Source organism: Prionailurus bengalensis, chromosome E2 (genome assembly GCF_016509475.1).
Source record: "Prionailurus bengalensis isolate Pbe53 chromosome E2, Fcat_Pben_1.1_paternal_pri, whole genome shotgun sequence".
Taxonomy (NCBI): Eukaryota; Metazoa; Chordata; class Mammalia; order Carnivora; family Felidae; genus Prionailurus; species Prionailurus bengalensis.
Genome location: NC_057352.1, coordinates 12,581,297 through 12,593,881, shown reverse-complemented (window position 1 = coordinate 12,593,881; position 12,585 = coordinate 12,581,297). Strand labels below are relative to the sequence as shown.

The 12,585-nt window shown below is 40.7% G+C and overlaps 1 long non-coding RNA gene across 1 annotated transcript; it reads left to right on the top strand.

Annotated features, from left to right (window-relative positions):
* Positions 1–9,614: 9,614 nt before the first annotated feature.
* On the top strand, positions 9,615–12,325 carry LOC122493928. The gene is made up of 2 exons (XR_006300066.1): positions 9,615–9,813; positions 11,795–12,325. It is a non-coding gene; the product is annotated as an uncharacterized LOC122493928 (long non-coding RNA).
* The last annotated feature ends 260 nt before the right edge of the window (positions 12,326–12,585 follow it).

Below are 12,585 nucleotides of genomic sequence, written 5' to 3'. Positions count from 1 at the left end.
GTGTTATACAATTTGGATCAGTGTGAGGTTTTCTCATTATTGGATTTAAATTATGCATTTTTTGGCATAAGGATTCCATAAGTGATGTGTCCTTGGTGTATCCCATAAGGAAACATGGTATGTTAGTCCTATTAATAGGTGATGTTAACTTGGTTAACTCGATTAAGGTAGGTAAGCTGGGTTTTTCCACTGCAAAGTTACCATTTTTACCTTTGTAATTAGTACTTTGTGGGGAGGTATATTCTGGTTCTGTAAATAGCTTGTTTTTCAACACATTTTTGTCCACTGGTTTTAGCATCCATTGCTAAATGTGGCCTAAATCGACTTACTGATGGTTGCAAAAGAGTGGTTTTCTACCATCATCATTCCCTCAACATAGGTTAGCCAATATCTGTACTGTTTGCTTATTTTTTTTTTTAAGTTTATTTATGTTGAGAGAGAGTGTACGGGTGAATAGGGGTCAGAGAGAGAGAGGGAGAGAATCCCAAACAGGCTTTGCACTGTCACCATAGAACCTGATGCGGGTCTTGATCCCATGAACTGTGAGATCATGATCTGAGCCAAAATCAAGAGTGAGACTTAACTGACATACCACCTCCCCCCCCCCCCCCCCCGCCAGTGCCCCTACTTATTTACTCTTCATAAATTTGAGCACATCCTTACTCTGGCACAATATAATATCCCATACTTACCTTGTAGTCCCCCACCCCAGCCATGGAATCTGTTATTTCTTTAGGAGACCTTGTTCTTCACAGTGGGGAATGGTATTTAGAAATTAAGGCCTGAGAAATAGATATGCCCCTCACTACTGAGGGGATGAAAATGATAGGTAGGTAGATAAGGATGTTCACAGGTAGAAAGAATGAACCATGAATTCGAACCACCAATTCTTAATTCAACAGTATAGTGTTCTTTCTAGCCTTGCCCCATTACAAATTGCATCTTCATTCTCTAAGCATAAAGAATGTTACTCCCAGTATCATCCACATATTAACTGAAGAGTATGGACATGCACTCCCAGCTACAACTTGGTTCTGTTGTTCACGGGAAAAGAATGGAGTATTGGACAACTAAAGCTAGAAGCGACTTTTGAATGGCATAGTCTCCACCGTAAGTTTTCCCAGTCTCAGGTCACCAACTCTAAACCAAGTAATATATCCTTGTTGGACCATGAAGAAAAGTATCTGATAGAAACATTAATCCAAAGATGGGCATATCCAGATGAGAACTCATCAGTTAATGATCCCTTGCAGATACTAGGACAGCAAATGTAAAGGAATAGTTCCTTTGAAGGGTGAGTTGGGGAGCAGTTCTGGCCATTGACCAGCCCTGCATTATGTCATCTACTATTCACCTCCCATTCCCCCCTATACTTAGAAGGAGCTTGACAATTTTCAGGCCATTGAGGACCACACCCCTCCATTGCTTCTTGAAAAAAAAAAACAAAACACAAGTATTTTAGGAGAAACTAATGTTAAAGAGACCAAACCAGAATGTTGGTTACAAAGCAGTATATTGTAATTAAAAAGCAGATTCTGGAACCAGACTTGTCCAGTTGAGCTGTTTGCTAGTTGAGTAAGGGCAGACAAGATGGTTAACCTCTCTGTTCTGCAGCTTGTGTGTTCAGTGTGGGTAATAGCTCTTCTGTTATGGGCATTAAAACTATAATAGTAAGAGCTGTAGGTATTTAGGTATTATCTTCGACAGATGAAATTATTACTATATATTTATATTATTAAATTCTAAGCCAGAGAATAATAAACTATAGGCTCTTGGCCAAAGCCGGCTTGTATCCTATTTTTGTATGGCCTGAGACCTTGGAATTTCACATTTGTAAAGAATTGTAAGGAGAAAGCAAAGAGTATGGACCATAAAGCCTCAAACATTTACTGTCTGGGCCTTTATAAAAAGTTTGCCATCGTCTGGTCTGAGCAAATTTCAGTTTCTCAAAAACTCTTCTGAGATATATACATAATATGTGATAATACAGAAGAGTTTTAGCTCAATTTAGCACTTCTCAAAACACAGGATTTAAAACTTTGAGCACTTTAAACCTTCAGGAAGTCTAAAAAATGCCCAAAGCAACATCAGAAAACTTTTTTTTTAATACAAGGTTCTGGCCATTTATGAAGAAGCAATATGCTATTATGCTATTATTAATGTCTGATTAACCTGCAGTGCTAAGAATACAGGTTATTTATTTCTCCATTTTTGCATGTAAGAAAATTTAGGCTTTAAGAGGTCATTTCCCCCGAGACAGTAGATAATAAATAGCACGACCAGAGTTTGAACTCCATTCTGACAGACTTTGAAGCTACTTTTAACTGCCATCTGCATGAATTACATTGCAGGGCCAGAACCCCTAAAATTGCTCTGTAGAGCATTCTCCCTGTCTCACAGGAATGAATCATGAATGTAAGAATGGAAAATCCATAGAAAAATACCTGATTTATCTAGGAAGCCTTTGTTACATTTCTACTCAGGCTTTTATTTTTTTGTTTATAGTAAATCAATAACCTAAGGGATACGTTTTATATTCTGTATTTCCTTGACTGTTTCTGACCTCACTAATGCCATTAATTTTCTAACATTTTTCTTTGATGATTCAAGAGCCAACTCTGAAAATTAACTCAAACTGAGAAAGACCAGCCACGTTGAAAGCTTTAACTTGGCACTTGTAACCAAACTGAACACCATTTTCAGTTTTGCAGATTCTTTGTATATTCTGAGTACAAATCCTTTATGTGGTATGTGATTTGCAAAGATTTTCACCAAGTTCTCAAGTGGAAATTTTAAATATTTATGAGGTTAATTTTGAAATTGTTCTTTTATAGATCATGTTTTTGGTGTCATACAGAAGAAATCTTTGCCTAATCCAAGGTCCCTATGATTTTCTCCTATGTTTTCTTCCAGAAGTTTTATAAGTTAGGTTTTACATTTAGGTCTCTGATCCATTTTGATCATGTTTGATCATTCATTGTGATACTTGTACATGGTACAAAATGTAGGTTCATTTTAAAACGTGGATGCTCCGTTATTCCAACACCACTTTTGTTCAGGAGACAATCCTTTCTCCATTGAATTGGGTTTTCCATCTTTGTCAAAAACTGATTGACCATATATGAATGGGTTTTTTCTTTTCCTGGACTCTATTCTGTCACATTGATCTTTGTGTTTATTCTTGTATCAATACCACTTGTTCCTAATTACTCTAGCTTTATAATAAGCCTGTCAATCAAGTAGAGAAGCTTGGCTTTTTCAAATTTGCTTTAGTTATTCTAGGTCTTTTGCTTTGAGTTGTAGAAGTATCTTGTTGATTTCTTTAAGAAAGTATTTGCTGGGACTTTCAAGGGAAGTGTGTTGGAATATTTCACATCTTAAATCTTCCAGTCTGTGGATGTGGCATAGCTCTATTTGGATCTTTTATTTCATCAGTAATTTTTGTTATTCAGTACACAGATGTTGCCTGTGTTTTGTTAGACCTATACTTAAGTATTTCCTGAATTTTTTTTTCATTCTTTATAGCCTCTATATATATGGTCTGCAAATTGTCTGTTGTCTGCAACGTTATTTCTTATCCGATCTGGTTTTGTGTCTGTTTGGTTATTTTCCTTATTGTACTGTCTGGATCCTCCAGAGTGCTGTTGAATAGGAATGTTGAGAGAAATCATTTTTGCCTTTCTCTCCAAGCACTTAGTCTTTTAAGTATTACATTAACTGTAGGTTTTTGTAGATGTCTTTTATAAAGTTAAGGACAATCCTTCTATCCCCAGTTTGCTGAAATTTTTTCATCATGAACAGATGTTAAATTTTCTCATGTGCTTTTTTTCTGCATCTGTTAAGATGTCATACACTTCTTCTGTAGTCTATGAATATGGTAAATTACATTAGTTTTCAAATGTTGGAATGATATTGCATTCCTGAGATAAACCCACCTGACATGATGTATTGCTCTTTTCAAATGTTGTTGTTTTCTGCTTGTTAATAGTAATTGTTGAGGAATTGTGCATCTATGTTTACGAGGGATATTGGCCTATGGTCTTTCTTCGTGTAATGTTTTTTTTTCTTGCGTTGGTAACAAGGTAATGTTGCCCTTATAAAATGAGTTGAGAAGTGTTCTGTCCACTTCTATTTTCTTTCTTCCTTTTTAAAAATATTTATTTTGAGAGAGAGAAGAGAGAAAGACTGTGCCCATGTGCACAAGCTGGGGAGAGTTAGAGAGAGAGGGAGAGAGAGAATCTCAAACAGGCTCCATGCTCACCATGGAGCCCAATGCGAGGCTCAATCCCACAACTGTGAGATCATGACCTGAGCTGAAATCAAGAGTGGGATGCTTAACTGACGGAACCACAGGCACCCCTCTCCACTTCTGTTTGCTCAGTTTTTTGAGGAATTGTTTTGTTTTCTTAAAGGTTAGTAGTATATAAGCAGTCTAGGGCTGGTTTCATTGTTTTAGAAGCTTTTAAAACTTGAATTCAATGTCATTAATAGATACAGGAATACTGTAGTTGTCTATTTCTTCCTGAATTATTTAGGTAATTTGTGTCTTTTTAAGGAATTTGTCCATTTGATCCAAGTTGTCACCTGTGGCACAAAGCTGTCATAAAATTCCCTTATTATTCTTTTAATGTCTTTAGGATCTATTAAAATGTCTTGCAGTCCTGCCATTGGTAATTTCTTGTAACCTCTTTTCGAAGTTTATTGTTTTTGCTCTGGTGTTTTTCACCTTTCAGTTCCATTGATTTCTGCTTCATGTATTATTTTCTTCCTTCTGCTTTTGTCTCCCAATACTCTAAAATTTCCCTCTAAGCATGCCTTAGTTGCATTCCACAAGTTCTTATATATTGTCTTTATATTTTGATTTGATTTGATTTAATTTATTTCCCATTTCCATTTGTAATTCCTTTTTGACCATGGTTAATTTAATTTCAAGATTTGGGGGATTTTCCTAATTTTTTCTGTGATTGATTCTCATTTAATTCTGTTGTGTCTGAGAATGTACTTTATGTGGCTTCACTTCCTTTAAATTCGTTGCAGTTAGTTACATGGTCCAGGATATGATCCATCCTGGTGTATGTTCCATATGCCCTTAAAAAAGAATGTGTATTCTGCTATTGTTGGGTAAAGCATTCTATAAATGTCAGTTAAGTGAAGTTGATTAATAATGTTGTTGAGCTCTTCTGTTTCCTTACTGATTTTCTTTCTGTTTATCCTATTGATTGGTGAGGGGTGGTGGAGTCTCTGTGATTGTGGATTTGTTTAGCCATCCAGTCCTTTAAGTTGTTGATATATTTTGAAGCTCTATTTCTTTGTGCATACGTGTTTCATGCCTTTTTGGCCCAATTACCCCTTTATTATTATGTAATGTTCCTTTTTCCCTTGGTAATATTCTTTGTCTTGATGTCTTTTTGATTATCATATAATCACTCTTGCTTTTTAAAAATCAGTGCTTGCCTAAAATTACATAGCCATTCCAGCTTTCTTTTGATTATTGTTGCTTTATTCTCCAATCCGACAATTTCTTTTTTTTTTTAGCAAGACTAAATTTATTCAATACCCTAGTAAAAGTGTTTTTTTTAATGTTTATTTATCTTTCACACACACACACACACACACACACACACACACACACACACAGCATGAGCAGGGGAGGGGAAGAGAGAGAGGGAGACACAGAATCTGAAGCAGGCTCCAGACTCTGAGCTGTCAGCACAGAACCCAATGTGGGGCTTGAACTCACGGACTGCAAGATCATGACGTGAGCTGAAGTTGGACACTTAACCGACTGAGCCACTCAGGCGCCCCCCTAGTAAAAGTTTTGAGTATAAGTATCCAACAGTATAAAAAGTACAAAACAGATTTGTAGCTTTCTAATATATTAATACAAAGTGCATGACTACATATAGTATGTCCTATTCCAATCTGACAATTTCTGTTGTTGTCTGTATGCCATTTATATTTAATTGGTGTCTCTGTGCCATTTATATTTCATATAATTATTGATATGCTTGGATATAAATCTATATTTTCATTGCCTACTGTTTTTTTCTTCCTTTTCTTGTTAATTGGAAGTTTTTTTGTGAATTCATATAATGTCCAATATTGACCTATTATTTATATCACTTTTTGTAATTGTTTTAGTGATTACCATAGGACTTGCAATATACGTCTATAATTAATCACAGTCTACCTTCAAATAATGTATTCTACTTATACAGCCATATACCCACAATTCCTCCCTCCAACGTTTTGTGCACTTGTCAAATATTTTTCTTTTGCACATGCTATAAAGCCATAATACATTGCTACTGTTTTTGATTTAGACAATTATCTTTTAGAGCAATTAAAAATACCAATTAAAATTTTAACTGCTTCTGGCAATCTTTATTTCTTTGTAGGACCAAATTTCTGTGTACTATCTTATTTTTCTGCCTGAAGAACTTCCTTTAAGATTCCTAGTAGTGCTAGTCTGCTAATGAATTCTCAGTTTTTTTGTTTGTTTGTTTTGGTTTTAAGAAGTATTTATTCCTCCTTCATTTAAAAAATTTTTTTAATTAAAAATTTAAAAATATTTATTTATTTTTGAGACAGAGAAAGAATGCGAGCAGGGAAGGGAAAGAGAGAGAGGAAGACACAGAATTTGAAGCAGGCTCCAGGTTCCAAGCTGTCAGCACAGAGCCTGATGCAGGGCTCAAACTCACAAACTGATATCGTGACCTGAGCCAAAAATAGACGCTAGCCGACTGAGCCACCCAGATGCCCCTTCTACTTCATTTTTGAAAGGTATTTTTGCTGGGTGTGGCATTTGGAGTTGACAGATTTTTTTTTTTTCTATATTGTATTGTCTTCTGGTTTGCATAGTTTCTGATAAGAATTGTTCTGTAATTCTCTGTCTCTTTGTCCCTTGTGTGTGTGTGTGTGTGTGTGTGTGTGTGTGTGTGTGTGTTGTGTCCTTCCCCCTCTCTCTGGCTATCTTCAAAATTTTCTCTTTATCTTGTATATTTTGCAGTTTCAATATAATGTGTCTAGCTATGTTTTTATTTTAACCTTTAATTAAAAAAACGAAGGAAAAACCCATAGAAAAATACTCATTCACCTAGAAACTGTTTTACCCCTTATCAGTAAGACACTTCATGTAATAAATGAAATGACTGAAGTGTGTGTGTGTGTATTTAAATTTGAGTATAGTTGACACACAATGTTACAATAATCTCAGGTTTACAACATAGTGACTTGACAAGTTTATACATCATGCTATGTTCACCACAAGTGTAGCTACAATCTGTCCTGATAAATTGCTATTACCTTTCTTATTCCTTATGTAGTGGCCTTTATTCCCATGACTTATTCATTCTGTACCTGGAAGTCTGTATCTCTCATTCCCCTCACCCATTTTTCTCAACTTCCCACCCCCGCCCTGCTGGCAACCATCAGTTTGTTTGCTATATTTATAGGTCTGATTCTGCTTTTTGTTTGTTCATTTTTTTAAAAGACTTAATTTTTAATATATTTATATATATTTTTTGAGAGGTCGTGCACATGAGTGGGGGAGGGGCACAAGGAGAGTGGGGAGAGAATCTTAAACAGGGCTCAATCCCATGGCCATGGGATCATGACCTGAGCCAAAATCAAGAGTCCAATGCTCAACTGACTGAGCCACTCAGGAGCCCCTAAAGATTAAACTTATGAGTGAAATCATATGGTATTTGACTTTCTCAGTCTAGCTTATTTCGCTTAGCATAACACTGTTTAGGTCCATCCATGTTGTAATATTCCATTGTATGTTGAAGGATATATTTTTTAAAGCATTAGAAGGGCCTTGTTTGTATACACTTTGTCATTGGTTATATTTTGTAGCTCTCTAATGTCCTTCACTTTTAAACCCTTTTACTTTAATACATAATCAAAGAACTAGTTCCAAAAATTAACTCACACTTTCACAAAGAATAGTCATATATTATGGAATATTTAAAATTGATTTTTAAAAAAAAATTTTTTTTTCAACGTTTATTTATTTTTGGGACAGAGAGAGACAGAGCACGAACGGGGGAGGGGCAGAGAGAGAGGGAGACACAGAATCAGAAACAGGCTCCAGGCTCCGAGCCATCAGCCTAGAGCCTGACGCGGGGCTCGAACTCACGGACTGCGAGATTGTGACCTGGCTGAAGTCGGACGCTTAACTGACTGTGCCACCCAGGCGCCCCTTAAAATTGATTTTTAACTTGAATATATACCTCTTGAATTTGTGTTATGTGCACGAAGAACCACTAGAAACACACACACACAAAAGCTAACAAAACTTAGTGCATGGACATTTGGTAAAGGCAAACCTGGGGTCAGGATGGGATAAGAGTTCTCAATGTATATTTGTATAATTTTAATTATGAACCATATGATCATACTACCAAGTGTAGGAAAAAACTCAATTTAAAAATTCTCCCCAAATTGCAAATTGGAGCTCATGTTTCCATTTGAACAGTTTAATTATTTGATTAGAGTCTCACTTATGATAAGCACTGAGCAATGCATAGAATTGTTGAATCACTATATGAATCACCTGAAACTAATATAACACTGTATGTTAACTATACTGGAATTAAAAGAAAAAGAAAATATTCCCATTTTTAACCCCTTAAAATTGCACTGTTTAAGAACTGCAGAGTGATGTCAGCAAAAATTATGGAGAAAGTAGTTCCAAGGGCCCAGCTTCCACAGAAACAACAATAAAAGGTCAAAAGCTCAGAATCAACTTCACCGGGATCTGGAAGATGGCTAAAGATGTACAACCACCCAGTGAATGGTGAATTGAGAAAACAACTTGAAGATGGTAGGGGAGCTTTGTGGTATTTTACTTGCCCTTGCTTCACCCACCTCCCCTACTCAGCAATGGTCTTGATGGGGACAGCCTACACTCACATCTGGTAGGAACCAGATCGTTGGCTTCAGAGGGACCAGAGCTAACTGTGTTCTCAAAGAATTGTGTTTTGTCTGTTCGGAATCATCTGGGGGATGATTCCATCAGGAATCACCTGAAGGACTGGTGCCATGTGCTTGATTTTGTTCCGTCTATATTGGAACAAAAGATGAAAATTATAAGGGTTTCAGGAGCTCTATGAGAGGAATGGGGGGGGGCAGAAACAAATATATATTTCTATTATCTCACAACCCATTTCTCATCAGAAACCATGGAATCCAGAAGGCAATGGATAACTCCTATATGATTTAAAACAAAAAAACATGAAACGACAATTATAAACCTATATTAATGGGGTATATAAGGTGTAAAGATGTAATTTGTGATAACCTAAAGAGAAGAAGACAGAGAGACTGAGGGGGTGGGGGGAGGGAGAAAGAAAGAATGTTAAGTAGGCTTCACGCTCAGCGCAGAGCCGCAGAGCCAGAAGCTGGGCTCAATCCCAAGACCCTGAGATCATGACCTGAGCCAAAATCAAGAGTCGGAGGCTCAACCCATTGAGCCACCCACAGGCGTTCCTAAGGAAGGTTTTTTTTAAACAAGCAAAGAAGGAAAAGAAAAAGAAAAGAAAGGTCAAACGCTAATAGCACCTGAGAACGGACTTAACTGCAACTGTTATACATTTAAGGGGGGGAAAAGTGGCAACCTTTAGAGTCGCATTACGGAGGATTCTGGGAAGTGTAGTCCAGGCCTGTGGGAGTCACAGCCACTGCCACGGAAAGAAGCTATAAGCCCTTTGTACCGCAGAGGGTTCTGGGAAGCGTAGTCTAGGGACGGTGGCCGACAGGGCACTTCCGCCCTGGGAGGATGAAGCCGCGTTCATCGGTACCTTCTGGGAGGTGAGTCGATGCCGAGCCCCTGCGTCTCTGCCAAGCTTGCCCGGGCGCGGAGCCCGCAAGTGTCGCCCTCTCACTCGGGGAATAGACGAGGCATAGAAGCCGCTGAGGGCCGGGGCGGCGGGGTGTGTCACCTTGGCGTTGTGGGCGGGCGGGGGTCGCGACCTCGGTTTCTCTCGCCTCCTACACGCTCTGCCGCCTTCTAGCGACATTTTGTGGACTTGTTTACTTTCTCCATTTGTCCTCTGTAAAGTGGAATTAAGGGTAGTACCTTCCTAGTAGGCACTAGTGTAGTGGGGTTTACGTGAAGTAAGTAGATGTAAGAATGCTTGAAAGCGATCCTGGCACAGGGACGGTGGCCGGTTGTTACCAATCTACGATTTCTTTCCAAGAAGCGCTCGGTTCCTGGAAGCTTGTGAGCCCGGGGTGAGTTCAGCGCTGCAGCGTCGCCGGCCCTTCTCTGACGCCTGCGCGAAGCAGGGCCATTTAAGATTCCTCTTGACTCTTCACTACCCCACCCCACCCCCTTTTTAAAAGAAGGGCTGGCCTCTCTCCCAGCTCGGGCCTGTGATTGTCCTCCGTGATTTATCCTGGACCAGAGACAAAATTGTGATCTCTCCCAGCCTCCTTTCCTGTCTCTGCCCCAAGTTCTCAGAGGGTGCAGAGGAGAAGTGACCCCCAGCGTCCTGCTAACTGGACGAGCGGACCTAGGCTGGCCGACTCCATTTTGTTCTGTGTCCTCCATCTTGAGTGACTGTGTCCCTGACATGGCCCCCTTTCTGGGAGAACCACAGAAAGAAATTCCCGCTCAAACCTCAGACCACGCCTACTCCCCTGGAGTAACTTCCCGCTCACCCGTTCAAACTTCCCATTCAAATCACGCACGGCAACCTGCGCAACGGGACTATGACCCTTCCCCAGCCTCGGCTAAGGCCATGACCATCACCCCACCAACTGCCCCTAGATCCCTATAAAACCTTTGTGCTTTTGAAACTCTCTCTCTCTCTCCGGCATCTCACCGCTGTGTCGGTGCAGGTAGGGGATTGAGCTCGAGCTAGCTCAAATAAAGGCTCTTTGCTTTTGCATTGGACTTGGCTCCCTGGTGGTCTTTGGGGAATCACAAATTCTGGGCATAACATTTGGGGCCTCGTCCAGGATCCCCAAGACCCCCGAGGGACCCCCGACCCGGAGAGCCTGACTGGCCATGGTTAGTGTCTGTTCGTTCCCTGTCTCTTCTGTGTGAGCTCATTTCTGAAATTCTGGTAGTGCCTGGTGCGGTCTAAGTGGACGCACTGGAGGACCACGGGCCGGGAGTTTCGGAAGACATTCCGATCCCCCTTCTGGAGGGACGTGGATTCCCCTCAAAGGTCTGAGACGAGGCGGGTCGCTCCCGCCGGTCGGTGTGAGGCCGTCGTCTAGCTTTCAGTTTTGCTTCTATGGAGTTGGAAGACTGTTTCTAGGGGCCCTCTGTCTGTTTCTGTGTTTCTCTGTTTTGTTCTGTGGACTTACTGGACGGACATTATGGGACAGACTCAGACTACTCCTCTAAGTATTATGATTGATCACTTTAAGGATGTGAGGGGAAGAGCTAACAACCTCAGTGTGGAAGTCCGAAAGGGTCGGTTGCAGTTTTTTTGTTCTAGCGAGTGGCCAACTTTCAATGTTGGATGGCCACCAGAGGGGACCTTCGACCTCCCTGCCATCCACCGAGTCAGGGGTATCATCTCTTGGCCTAAGACGGGCCATCCTGATCAGCTCCCTTACATTATCACTTGGCAGGACCTTGTAGAAGACCCACCCTCTTGGCTTAAGCCCTTCCTAGCCCCACGCCCTCTGGAGCCGAAACCCATTCTTGCTTTGCAGGGGACAGAGAAGGAGGAGAACAAGAAAAGTCTTATCCAGCCTTCAGCACCCCTCTACCCTGTCCTATAAGGGGGGACTGAAGAAGAATTAATTTTTCCTCCCCTGTATAACCCGCCCCTAGGATGCCGGAAGAACACCATCGTCCCCCTCCAGGGGAGGCAGAAGCTGTTCCGAAAGCGGGAGGCAGAAACGCTCCAGTGGGAAGCCCGCCCTTTACCAGACAAAGGACTCAGAGGGAGCAATCCACCTCTGCCGCTGACTCTACTATTCTGCCCCTGCGAGCCACCAGACCCCCAGACGCGGAGGGGAATCAACCCCATCACTATTGGCCTTTTGCCACTAGTGACCTCTACAATTGGAAAGCTCAGAATCCTAAGTTTTCCGAGAAACCAGCAGGGCTTATTGATTTATTAGACTCTGTTCTTTTTACCCATTAGCCCACATGGGACGATTGCCGGCAGCTTTTGCAGGTCCTGTTCATGACTGAGGAAAGAGAAAGAATCCTCAATAAGGCCTGAAAACTAGTTCCGGGTGCAGACGGGAATCCCACCACCAACCAGGCTCAGATAGATGCCTCCTTCCCCTTAACTTGGCCCGAGTGGGATTTCAACACAGCAGAAGGTAAGGAGAGGCTCCGGGTCTACCGCCAGACTCTAATGGGGGGTCTCCGAATGGCTGCTAGGAAGCCAACCAATTTGGCCAAGGTAGGAAATGTGCAACAGGAAAAAGATGAATCTCCGGCTGCCTTTCTAGAACGGATCATGGAGGCATTCCGTACCTATACCCCCATGGATCCAGAGGCTCCGGAAAGCAAGGCAGCTGTTATCATGGCCTTTGTAAACCAGTTGGCCATGGACATTAGGAAAAAATTACAGAAAATAGATAGACTAGGAGAAAAAAGTCTGCAGGACT